This window comes from Choristoneura fumiferana, chromosome 21, assembly GCF_025370935.1.
Source record: "Choristoneura fumiferana chromosome 21, NRCan_CFum_1, whole genome shotgun sequence".
Classification (NCBI taxonomy): domain Eukaryota; kingdom Metazoa; phylum Arthropoda; class Insecta; order Lepidoptera; family Tortricidae; genus Choristoneura; species Choristoneura fumiferana.
In genome coordinates, this window is record NC_133492.1 from 5,107,386 (window position 1) to 5,120,965 (window position 13,580).

Genomic DNA, 13,580 nt, shown 5'->3' on the forward strand with positions numbered 1-13,580 from the left:
CCATTCAAGCTCCAGGTACACGCCTAGGTACACTTTTTACTAGGAAGTGACGTTACGGGTCCAATTTTCAAACGTCATCTTTTTTGTTTGATTGGCAAAAGGAATAATTATGTGCCCAATTATTTTCTAGCTGACGGACTAACTATAAAAACAATTAAATGTCTAAATTTTAATGCATAATATATCACTAATGTTAATGAGTAATAAAAGCATCCTACACCGCATTGAAATAGAATGCAACTCACTCCGCCAACGACCATTCAAGTCTGACACGCGTCATAAGCTGGTATTCCATCGACGTAAATGGCAAACAGGGCTCTTACTATATTGGTGATTCGTGTTTACGACACCTCTGCCCACTTACGAATACGTATCTAATTAAGATATTTAAATTTGGACTGGGACAACGCATATATGCGACTTGTCTGATTGTGTGCTCTAAAGTATCTATGACGGGAGATGGTATCGCCAAATAATATGACGGGGAATGAAAGACATATATTTGGCCGATGGCCGAGTTTGTGGTGATGCTTTCTTCTTGGCAGTGATTGTTTTTCCGAAAACCCTAATGTACTCGGAAAAAAGACAAAGAGCCTGCGGCCTATTTGCAAGACAAACTTTTGATTTTGTTTAATTTTGTCAAACACACAGAAATGTCACGGCTCGCTTAAGATAGTATGTTGGTTAACAAATGTCACGGAATGAGGATGATGTTCCACTCGACCTGGAGGTCGAGCCCGAGCCATATAAAATAGTTCTGGTGTCTAGTCTCAGTAGAAATGGAAAATAATTGCGAACGGGAAATCTATAAAAATAACAAGATACGGAAACGTATCCCGTTGTTAAAAATTACCACGTCATGGGCAATGTTTGGCTGTGTAGGCGTATTGCATTTGAGTTATTGTTATATGTATTATACCGTGCAAGCATACCTTGTCTCCCACGAAAATTGGCAGAAAAAATGTAGGTAGTGCAAAGTTAGGCTAGTGAACAACTCCAGGCATAAGTGGTTTGTGTGTACACTAAAGATTCCTATATGTGTTTGTCGAGGAGATATTTCGCACCTTGAGAATCGTCAGACCACGTCACTGACGTAAATAGATAACCGTTCGATGTGTGATATCAATATGATTCTGATGATAAATAATTGTAACATTTTTGAACTGTTCATTTCTATTGTAGTGGGTAGATAAAGCGGAACATATCGCAATCATGACGTCTACAGTCTTTCCCCCTTATTCATAAAACTTAACAAGCCTATGTTAACTAACAAATGCTTTGTCCCTTTCTAACAAATACAAATGTCGAAGTGACAGATAAGGACAAACGAATTTTAGCGGCATTTTAACTAAAATAGGTTTGATTGTCGTTTATGAATAAGGGGGTTTGTCTTTAGAAATGGATATGAAGGAAAAAGTGTATTAAATGATTACCTTTTTCTTAGATGTTTTTTTAAAAGCTCAGGTGCATGTTAACATTTAGGATTCCAATAAAAGCGTATACGAAAGATATCAGAAAGGAGTGAAGAAAGATTGTGATTCAGAGTGCCTTTGAAAACTTTTATAATGACACGTCGAGATAAGTTGTCTTTCCTTCGGTCGGACCAAAGTTAGCAATTTTGGGATAATTTATTAGTTTTATCTAAATGAGTTAAACCTTCAACATTCGCAAATCAACTCAACTAAAACTTAACCATATAATATAATAGGTACATAGTAGTATACGACTAAACATAGATGCATTATTAGAATAAAGATAGACCCTAACATTTTTAGGGCCTTACTTGCTAAAAAAAAGAGGTGCATAGCTTGTATTACTACTCTCAAATACAGACGGATGGCACCAAATTTTGGTAGTATTTTACACGGTTCAAAATTGTGCCAAAATTGGCGTATCAGTACGTGCGTAGCTTGTATTACAGTATGTGATCCATACAAGCCATCGAATACAGACGGATGACACCGAATTTTGGTGGTATTTTACACGGTATAAATTCAAAATTGTGCCAAACATGGCGAATAGTACCGGGGCTATTAATGGCTCCTTACACAAAGTAATTTTCCCTTTGTTTGTTGTTAATTAGGTGTGGGTTGCAGAGGCGAAACTTTACTTCCTGTGTTGTTTGAGATTTTCCTTTTTACGCGGACTTGAGATCAAGTGTCGTCAGTGGGCGTTAAATAAGCCTGTTGTTGGGCTAATTTTGTTACCCAGTAACAATGCAAAAGTGATATTTATTTATTGAACGTTAATTGTATTGTAACATCTCTCTTTAGGGAATAAACGGAAATTGCCATGGCCTTCGCTGCTTGGAAGCTCACAAATAATAATCCAATCCATACTATTCATTCCGCAGCAGGGCTACTACGAAACTCGAAACTTGAAGTTCGTGTCGTGCGGTCCCTCTCGCTCTCGTATTAAGTAGTGTAAGTGTCAGAGGGACCGCACGACACGAACTTCTAGTTTCGAGTTTCGTAGTAGCCCTGCAGGAATATCGGCCGACGGGCCGGATTAAATCGGTAAATCCCTTCCACCCCGCCCATCACTGTCGTACCGTAGATGATATTTTGATATAAAGATTGTTTGAGGAACTGAAGGTAGTTATTATCCCGGTAAATTGTGTAGTTCTCGTAGAATAGTGATAAACGAATTCTTTGCGGATGGAGTCACAAGCAAATCCAGTAAAGCTATCTAAAAAAAATTGGCTGTACTTAATAACTTCAAAAATACATAGAGGATTTTTTTCTGCATTATTTGATCATCGTCCAAAGCAAATAAACACAAGTTGCGCAACTTTAATTCCTGGGTAATCGATCAATTCTCCCTTATCATATTTTTTCACAAGGCCTCCAAGAAAATATATCCGATAACCCATTAATAAACCGCTTGTTTCCTTTCATCAGGTATTCAGATGAGTAACTTGTTTATCTAAATGTCCCAATGTCGCATTCTACTACGTGATAAGGCATACCTACTATGAGTATTGAGTCATAGCCATAGCAGACTTCATCCATTCGGAGGCTTAATTAAATATGCGGCGTTTGAATAATTGTCACATTATAAAAATTACGGGTGATCGTTGTGATATTATGTTGATGACATACTCTTGTTATCATAACGTCTTAATGTTACTAACTCCAGTGAAGTATACTTATACTTCAGATCTTATCTTTTTTGAGTAGCTCATTGATGGGAATTTCTCAAGATATAGGTAGATAAACAATTTACTACACAATGATTGAACTAATGGGTTGATTTGGGTTTTTTATATTAATATTAGCTGTTTATTGTCCGCGACTTCGTCCGTAACGATTTTTTTTACTTATCACTATCCCGCGAGAACTATATATCTATGCAATTTTCGGGGATAAAAGTATCGTGTCTTAAGCCAGATTATAAGGTATCTGTGCTAGGGGCAGTTTCACCATCCATTGATTAGTGTTAACTGGCGGTTAGGTGTGATGACGTCTCTATTTGTTCGAATAGACGGAGACGGCATCACATTTAACCGTCGGTTAACGCTAATCAATGGATGGTGAAACTTAACCCCTAAATGTGAAAGCATGTTTATAATAATAGCCTTTACTCGCGACTTCTCACCTCTAAGCCAGCGTTGAAACTCATGGAGTTTTACTGTATTTCCCTAAATTACATCGTGGTCTTTATTTACGTTGCTTAAGTTAAGGAATACTCTCGCAGCCACACATCCCCACGCATACTCACAGACTTTCGTATTAGGCATAAAAGTAGGATTAGTAAGATAATAATATACATAGATGATTCGAAAGGCAGGTAGTCCTTTTAGCAAATAATTATTATTAAAGCTTTAAATGTTTAAACAAACAAACATAAGTCGGGAACGGTCCGACTAGTTTCGATCTTTTAAGAAGTTATTTTTCAAAGGTGAGTGCAGTTACGACGGTGGCGGCCCCGCACTGCGTCAAGCGCGACGCTCGCTCTAGTCGGACCGTTCCTGAGGGTCTACTACGAAATTCGAAAATCAAAGTTCGTATCGTACCGTCCCTCTCACTCTCGTATAGAATAACAAGCGTCAGCGGGACGGCAACAGACGAAGTTCGAATTCACTTCGTAGGCCTGACTCGTGTGTATGTTTGTGGTCCACTTGCCGTGGCTGCTGATGAAGACCATCGCGAGTGCCTTCTGGCCGAATGACGTGTTCTCAATGGCGTAGCTACCAGAGGGCTAGACGGGGTAGTGCCCCGGGACCCCCAAGCTCAGAGATCTGGAGTACGTCGAATTCGGAACACGACGATTTTAATTAGTTTAGTTGGGGCCCTGGTTTATTTTTTAACCAAGGGTTACCTAGCTACGGCACTGCGTGTTCCGGCAGTACCGGGGCACCATGCCGCAGATAAATGCGCGTCAGGGCCGGTGACTCATCGGGGTCACGACGTTTTGTCACCTAATTAGTTTTTAAATTTGTGTTTTATTGATTTAGTACGTAATTTATTGTTTGGGCCATGTTGACCGAAATAAATGGTTTTATTATAATCATGACTTGAACAGTTTAATTTGTGTGTTTTTAAACAATTTACTTCACAAACAATGGGACGAACTAAACATAGTACTAAGCTGATAATAACCATAATAAGTGTTATACCTAGCTTGTTACGTAAACATTTCGCACTAGTCTGCTAAAGATTAGTAAGTTAGTGCTAAGTTAGATTCGCGTGGTTAACACAATGAAGACTTACAAATACTGTTTCCCAATGACGATAAATGTTACTTATACGGGTTACTTAATTTACTAACACCGATAACTGATTCCAATTAAAGGCATATGACGTTATTTGCCGAAGGTACTTTGAAATGTGATGTGATATATAGAAAAAAAAAATCGTGACTTTTACACGTTAAAATGTGACTGTGGGACGTCCCTGAATATTTTAGATGTTTAACTCATGTAATTTTCAAGTTTACTTTGTTTTGCTAGCTTCAATAGTTAAGAGAATGTAATGTTTTGTTCTAAGTAAGTTTCTTGCAGTGACTGTTCTTGGCAACCAATGATGGTCTTATCGTCTCGTCTTACCGAAAGCGTTGGTTGTATAAAAATATACTTGTAATTTAAACAGCCCCTTGCGGCCTACATACAGAATAAACGCAACATGATCAAAAAAAGAAAAATATCGTGGAAAAATATCGGGAGCTCATTAAAGCTAATTGTAGTCTATATGCCGAAGAAAATATGTCTACTATAATTAACTGTTAATCAATTAAAATTGTTACAAAAAATGTAGATACAAATAACATAAATGTTAAATAGAAAAAATACTTATTTTCGGGGGGTAGAAAGCCACCTGGAAAGAAGCTTTTTCAACCAACTTCAAAAAAGGAGGAGGTTCTCAATTCGACTATGTTTTTTTTATCCAAAATTTAATCCACAACAATTCGGATTTCAGATAGAGTTGTACAAAAATTGAACGCAAGCGACGCGATTTTTCGAGTCGAGTAGGAAGGAATTTCAAGCAAGGTTGGTCAGAATTTGCGAAGGTCGAATTGATCTTGTTAAGAGCGCTGGACGCGTGCGCATGTCTTAATAAGGCTGGCTAAAGCACCGAACACTCTTATGGATTGCGATTACTTAGGTATGTTTAAATCGTAGAGAACAGTGTGGGCAGATTTACTCACCCACACAAGTCCAGATCTGATGGACTTACGATACGACTTACTTACTTTTAAAATATAAAAGTAAAAATGCTTCAAAAAAAACTTTTGAATGTTTATCTACTTAAGATTTTTTAAAAGATAAAACTGTTATTTATCATATTCTCCTATTTAGTTACAGTTTTGAGGTAGGACTATTTTTCCACTCGTGTGCTCTTCCGACAGGTTTGCAAATTTAGGCGATACACGAGCGAGCCTCGTTTCGAACCTGAGTTCTATAGCCGAAGATACGCGGCGGAAGAAACGCTGCCATTTACCAATAATAAATCATACTAATATTATAAACGCGAAAGTTTGTATGGATGAATGTATGTTTGGATGTTTGATACTCTTTCACGCAAAAACTACTGAACGAATTTGCATGAAATTTGGCGCACAGGTAATATAATACCACCCTGGATTATTATATAGGCTACTTTTTATCCCGAAATAATGTATGTATGGTTCCCGTGGGATCAAAAAAGTTTTAAACTACATACTAATTCATATGACACAAACGCGAACGCGTTCGATAAAATTATTTGGGCCTTAGTTATACTAAAAGCTAAGCTCTCTTGAAAATTAATTATAGGTATTTCGCTAGCTTCGCCAAATGTCATGCAGGCTTTACCTACACCACACCAGTACCTAACGCCATAATAAAGGTCAAAAATGAACATTAGGTATCCCGTTTGACCGTAGCCGCGCGTGTTTAACCTCTTGTACACCGCTCGTATCACTATTATTCCCACCGTCACACGACTAGGTATTTGGTTGAATTATACAAAAGTGTCAACAAAAGTTAATATTTGTATAAGTCGGGCTGGAGTTATGTGATTATGTCTACTGAATGTCTGCGCCACGGGTTCGTCGACCTCTCACAGAGCCAGACATAATAATAACATGCCCAGTCACTAACTCTAGTATTTTTAATTATAATACCTACTACAATACAGTAAAATAGTACGGTTAACACGTTGCCTGTTCAGGAGCCCTCAATGATGTGATGAGGCATGGCATGCTATCCAGGGGGCCAATGATTTAATAAGTCGATAATAAATAATACTATATTGATGTATCAATGAATTATAATAAACAATTCCATTGCTCACCCGTGACCTTACGATAGCTACGTATATACCACAAATGTGTTCATGCAGCTTTTCCACCTCCACAAGAACACAGTCATATAAATCCAACTATCTATCAGGGTTCGAAAAAATCCGATATTTATTATAAATATCAAAATATCGGACATTTATGATATATATCAAAAGTTTGATATATATCCATTTTGTATGAAAGCCGTATTATTATTTGTAAAATAAATTAAAAAAAAATGTTTCTGCACTTTATCAATTAGGTACTTTCTTTGTAAAAAATAATAGAATAAACACAACAAAAACTTACTCTTTCGTAACGAAATTTTTCTGACACGACTGACGCCATTAACGCCGGCAGAAGTGTTATGCTATTAATGGATATAACCTACTATTAGGGAGTATCTTTTAACTACTCCTACGCCATCTACATTTGGGAAGTAGAATTACAGTAACAAAGGCGAAAAACTAGCCAAAAATTACTTAATAATATAAAAAATTTAAACCAATTTTTGTATTGATATCATAAAAAAACATTTGATATTATATCGGATATAGGTATATCATGATATATATCCATTGATATATATCCTCGAACCCTGTTTCGAACTCAACCGTTCATCCTCAGAGCAAAAAACCGTTCACCATGCTACCAGATGTTCAACATCATCATCTGTCTGTTTGCGGTCCCTTGGGGCTCCACGGAGCAAACTTTGAGAACATGATTTAATCCCCCCCTCAAGCTGGAGGTTGCCGTGCTAACAAGCCATTGGTGCCAGCTGCGTTTTGACACGAATGCCAAAAAAGAGAGTATTGTTTCTATAGATACTTAACAATCGCAACTTGGAAAGAAATCCAACGAATCACTATTCCCGACATGTCTGCAGTGAAAGTCGCATGCCGTAATTGTTTTATTGAACCCTGCGAACTGTACGAGTAGGTATAGGGTTCTATATATCTGTCTGTGTTTTGACAGAGTAAACGTAATAAATAATATTACTACTTAGTAATAATTGGGGTATTTGGAATATCTCTGATTAAATTACGCACGGACGAGTACATAAAATGTAGGCGCAGCGCAACCCGGCCGGGGTTTGAATTTTTGACCTTCTACTAGGTCACCTCGGTTTTTAATTGTTATCCATATTAATCTTATAATGTGAAAGTAACTCCGTGTCCGTCTGTTACGTCTTCACGATAAATACTCCTTGAATTAATGCAACAACCTTCATCAATCTTAATGAAATTTGATTGGGAGATATGTACTTTGGTAGAAGCTTAAGGTAAGTTTGCTAGCTCTTTTTCATTCGAAAAAATTGAATTTTCCGCGTCTTAACGATAAGCGAAGTCTGTGAAAACGAAATCAGGGGTAGCAGCTAATTTACTGTAGATTTATCAATCATTAAGAATGAAAGTAGATATTAGGAATTGTGCAAGCACAAGGGAAACAATGCATGGTTATGTAACTATTCTCAAAATACCAAGAATTGTATGCTGAATTACCATTATGCATTTTATTCATATTTTTTGCATCATATTTATTTTGACATGTTCTGGTAGCATTGTTTGCATTTCATGAGGGAAGCTAGGTAGCTTACCTACTTGTTTACCCCTTTATCATATTACTAGTTTTTGCCCGCGACTTCGTCCGCGTGGAATAGTAATTTTGGGAAGTATTTAATTTATTTAGGATACCTATTCTGCCAATAATAGTACATAGAAACTTCTACGGTTTACCGAAAATAACCTATTTTAATACATTGCTATAAATATAAACTATATTTTGTTCTTCCATCCATCCATCCACCCGATGTTCTTTGGTAAAACATAAATATTTTGCGGAAGCTACAATTTAGCAATACGACGTGTATTCTACCCTGCCAACACAAAAGGACTAATTCTTCATAGTGAACTCTTGACACCTTACGTCCTTTATTGTAAGTTAGGAGGGTAGGATTATAATTAAGACGGCATTTTTACTAAGCATAGCTACACATAATTCCGATAAATATACTTATATGTAGTAATTTGTTTGGAATTCCTTAAGAACTTTTATCCCCATATTTTCAAGTAAATAGGTTGAAATTCGAAAAGCGCTGGAGCAAATGTTTTTTAGGGTTCCGTACCTAAAAAGGAAAAAAATTGAACTCTTATAGGATTACTTTGCTATCCGTCCGTCCATCTATCAAACCTCTAAGTCAAGGCAATCAAAAGCTACAGTCATTAAAAAGGTGTTTCCAAACCAATTGCCTTAACAGAAAAAGTTATAGGGTACTTCCGGCTGTCCTAGAAACTTGGAATTTTGCATAAAGGTAGCTCTTATAGCACAATTAATAAGAAAAATCTGAAAATCATAATTTTTCATGTCTGACTGTCTATGTGAATACGCCATCTAAAATGACCCCACATCGCGTACTTTTTGCCTATGAGCTTAGAAGGCTCTACTAACATTGCATCATCTCCTCTGCTAACATCCCCTCGCAGGTAAAATTTTCAAAAACGCTTGAACAAATATCTATTTATTTCTTATAAGTGGGTAATTATTTGAGGTGTAAGATAAATGTTACAGAAATAAAAACACACATTTTGATGTGGTCTGTTTTATTTTGAACATAAGGATATGTACCGATAAGATGCTTTATATTATAAGAGATCGATAAAGTTTATTTTGGTTAAAAAAAGCAAAAATCCAATTTTAACGGTAACGAAAATGAGCATCGAGACCACGAAAAAGAACATTTTGTTTATTTTTAAAATCTTATAATTGTACTATTTGAATGAAAATCCGATCATAATGAGAAAACGAATAAGCATTATTTAATTAATCAGGTATCAACAGAAATAGACAATCGATATCTATATAAAAAAAAAATTAAAACTTGACCACGAAAATGACGACTTCAAATTGTCATTTTTGTAACCTTTTAAATACTATCTAGAAATTACTTAATTAAAGTAAGATTAATAACTTCAACTCACAAACCATAACAGTTTTCAATACCTTCCCCCCGTGCAGGTCTACGGTAAACCAGAACGAAATTATGTTACAACGAAACAACACAACAAAATGCTCCTCTAAATGACGAAGTTTTCTTTTAATATTTAGATATATACATTTCACACGTACATTCAGGGCAAAATAATTCTTGAACCTCTCGCCAGTTAACAAAATTGGCGTCGCACTGGTCATTTTTACAATACTACAAAGTAATCAGGGATAATCCGAACCTGACCACGTAACTGACTTTTGTGCAGAAAATTTAAATTATTGTGGAAAAAAAGATAAAATAGAATAAAATGTATTTACCACAAGTTTCAGTGATAATATCCTAAGCAACTTAAAAACAATAAACGATATATTTCTAATTTTATAACTGAAAATTTGAGTCTGAACACAATTGAACCTCTCGAAATAATAACCCAAGTAGTCTAATGCCAAGTTTCATAAAGAACCATCGATTTATCTTCGACAATGACGATCTTCCATATAAAGTTTCATCCCCTATTTCACCCCTCACAGGAAGAGTTTTAAAGACGCGCGAACAAATATGTATTTATCTCTTAGCACGTGCCCAAATGCCAAATTTCATAAAGAACCGTCGAATTATCTTCGACAATGATGATCTTCCATATAAAGTTTCATCCCCTATTTCACCCCCTCACAGGAAGAGTTTTAAAGACGCGCGAACAAATATGTATTTATCTCTTAGCACGTGCCCAAATGCCAAATTTCATAAAGAACCGTCGAATTATCTTCGACAATGATGATCTTCCATATAAAGTTTCAACCCCTATTTCACCCCCTCACACGAAGAATTTTAAAAAACGTGCGAACAAATATCTATTTATCTCTTTTCATGTGCCGAAATGGCAAGTTTAATAAAGATTCATCAATTTATCTTCGATAATGACGACTTTCCACATAAACTTTCATCCCCTATTTCATCCCCTCACAGGTCGAATTTTCAAAAAATCTCAAACAAATATAGACTTTTTTCTTATTAAGTGCCTAAATGCCAAGTTTCATAGTTTTATCTTTGACAGCGAAGAACTTCCACCATATAAACTTTCATCCCCTATTTCAACCCCTTAAAGCCTCTTTTTTGCGATAAAATGTAGCCTATGTTCTTTTCCAAGGTCTATTCTATCTCTGTACCAAATTTCATCAAAATCGGTTCAGCGGTTTAGGCGTGAAAGCGTAACAGACAGACAGACAGACAGACAGAGTTACTTTCGCATGCATGATGACTAGGCTGTCAGTTGGATAATGACTAAAGTCATGGAATTAGATTAAAATTAAGGTCAAATTAATATAGCCCATCGTCGTCCTGTCCCTTTTGAACCCAGTCGATACTATCACTATTAGTGTGGGTTAATTACATTTGAATTTGACATGGATTGTACTGTACATAATGCCCATTGTCGTAATTCTTTTCATACTCGGCTGGGTTCGAATGTGATATGAGGCGTAGGATGTCCACTGCTGGACACAGGCCTCCCCAACCTATGTAACAATAATAATATAGCATAATATTTAATAATATAGTCACTATATTATAGTGTGATACAGCCTATGTAACATTTACTCGGCACTTGTCCAATGACTAATATAGATTAATATGTGACACATCTGACATCACTAACTGAACAATATCTGACTGATTGCTGTTATTTATCATATCACACTATTTGCCAAGATTGTGGTAATTTGTTGTTATGACAAATTGATAAGATTAATTTGTGGTTTCCTATGCTCTAGTTTGAAGTGCTTGCAGTGTTTGAATCATGGGGAAACTATAAGATATACCAATGAAATAGTAGTCATAAAATTTCAATCAATCTTTTCTCCAAAAAATAATCAAAAACAATATTATTTTTATGAGATTTTTGATCAAAGTCCAGGTCAGAGTAAGGTCCCCCCAAACAGACAAAAACTAACTTACAACTAGCACCTTTAAAACTTGATAGTCTATATAAATTAGCTATTCACACATATAGCATCAAAGATACGTAGTACTACTACCTATCAATATAATTAAGATTTACTCAATAGCTCAATAAATTTGGAATACAGCCAGCTTGCAGTCCTGAAATTTTTAATGTTCTTTCAAACATATGTTTGTTTATCTTGACTTATATTATCAACGGTAGAAAGGAAGAAAAAATGACTAAGCAACATTTTTGTGAAAATTTGAGACATAGCTCAAACGACAGAGAAATATTTACTGTTTCCAAACATGTATATAACTCACTATCTTGAAAAATGTTTGCTTAGTCTCTTGATTTTTTACGTCTAAATATCAATGACCAATATAATCGGACCCCACACTGCATACATTTTGCTTAAGAGTGGGGCTCTGCATACACTGGATGTATTAAATCACTTGGAAAAAGCGAGAAATATCTTGAAGACACGATTCCCGTTTACTTACATACCTATAAATACTCGGTGCGCGCCGACTCGCACTTGCCCGGTTTTTAATTTTTTTAATAAGTTACGAGAGCAGAATTTCCTACCATATTAAAAATTGAAGCTGCGGTTAACATTGACAACATGTATTCAGAATTTACAAGCCCGCGAACTGTTTTTGAAGCCCTTCCAAAAGACTTGCCAAATGACAAAATCTGGGCTCACTTTTTTAAAAAAACAATTCTAATGATTTTGTCAATTTGATGATTTTGGTTTTTTGCTTGTTTTTTTTATACACAATAATAATAAAGCCTTTTTTTATATATAAGAGGAGGCAAAGGAGCATGCGGGTCACCTGGTTGTATTGGTATTTACCTACCCAACCCAATTTGTAACCCTCGAATTGTCCTAGAAATGAAATGCCTGCATCTGCCAACCTTAGGTAAGAGCTTGGGTTCGAGCCCACAATCCTCTGCTTGAGAGGCTATAGACCAAATCAAAAGGCTACCATGACTTCAGACATATTATATTTGACTATCTTCTGCCTGCGGCTTCGCCTGCGTGGAATTCGGTTATAGCGCACTGTTCTCTCGGGAACTGTGCATTTTTCCGGGATAAAAAGTAGCCTATGTCACTCTCAGGCCCATGAACTATCTCTATGCCAAAAATCGACAGACAAACATACAAACACAAACTTTCGCATTTATAATATCAGTATGGATTCTTTAATATTGTAGAACATGTTTTTGATCTATCTCGTAGAGTGCAGCCAGCGTTTGCAATGTAAGCGCAAAAATGGTGTTTATTTACGACATCACATTAGAAACCTCTAAAATTATCAGTGTTTCTCTACTATATTATGCATGTATTATACATATAAACATTCCCCTTGAATCACTCTATCTATTAAAAGAAACCGCATCAAAATCCGTTGCATAGTTTTAAAGATACATACATAGGGACACACAGCGGGAAACAACTTTGTTTTATATGATGTAGTGATTTAGATCTGTGGTAAACTTGGGACTCGGATGATTATTGAGCACAAAACCACAGAGTATCTTTTACACATACATTGCATATTAAATTTCATTGTAGTTACATGAGACTGTTAGTATGTTCTTTGACAGGAATGGGAATAGGGTTACCAGATGGTCACAATTCTCTTAACATATTTTATGTGATGTTCAGATAAAAGACAAAACTCAAAACAAAAATCTACATAATACTCTGTTTGTCCATCTTAAAAATCACAAAAACCTAAATATTTTACCTTTTTGTTTCTGACAGTCCTCCAGTCAAGATAACATAGGTGTAATTGGAATATATTTTTAACATTGATGGTCTTTCAGAAAAGATTGCTTAAGTTTATTTTTATTGTTGTGAAACCAATTTCCAAAGCCTATTTT

General features: G+C 35.8%; 1 protein-coding gene across 3 annotated transcripts in view; it reads right to left on the bottom strand.

Annotated features, from left to right (window-relative positions):
* Positions 1-13,580, bottom strand: part of LOC141439499 (OTU domain-containing protein 7B-like) — a 38,027-nt gene that overhangs the window by 23,387 nt on the left and 1,060 nt on the right. Inside the window, exon 1 of one of the 3 annotated variants that reach the window (XM_074103779.1) lies at positions 13,445-13,462. The exons of 1 other annotated variant lie outside the window; for it this stretch is intronic. The gene's annotated coding sequence lies outside the window, so the exon portion shown is untranslated. Of the gene's footprint in view, positions 1-683; positions 688-13,444; positions 13,463-13,580 lie in introns of those variants that run through there. One more of the 3 variants, XM_074103778.1, reaches the window with a different exon arrangement.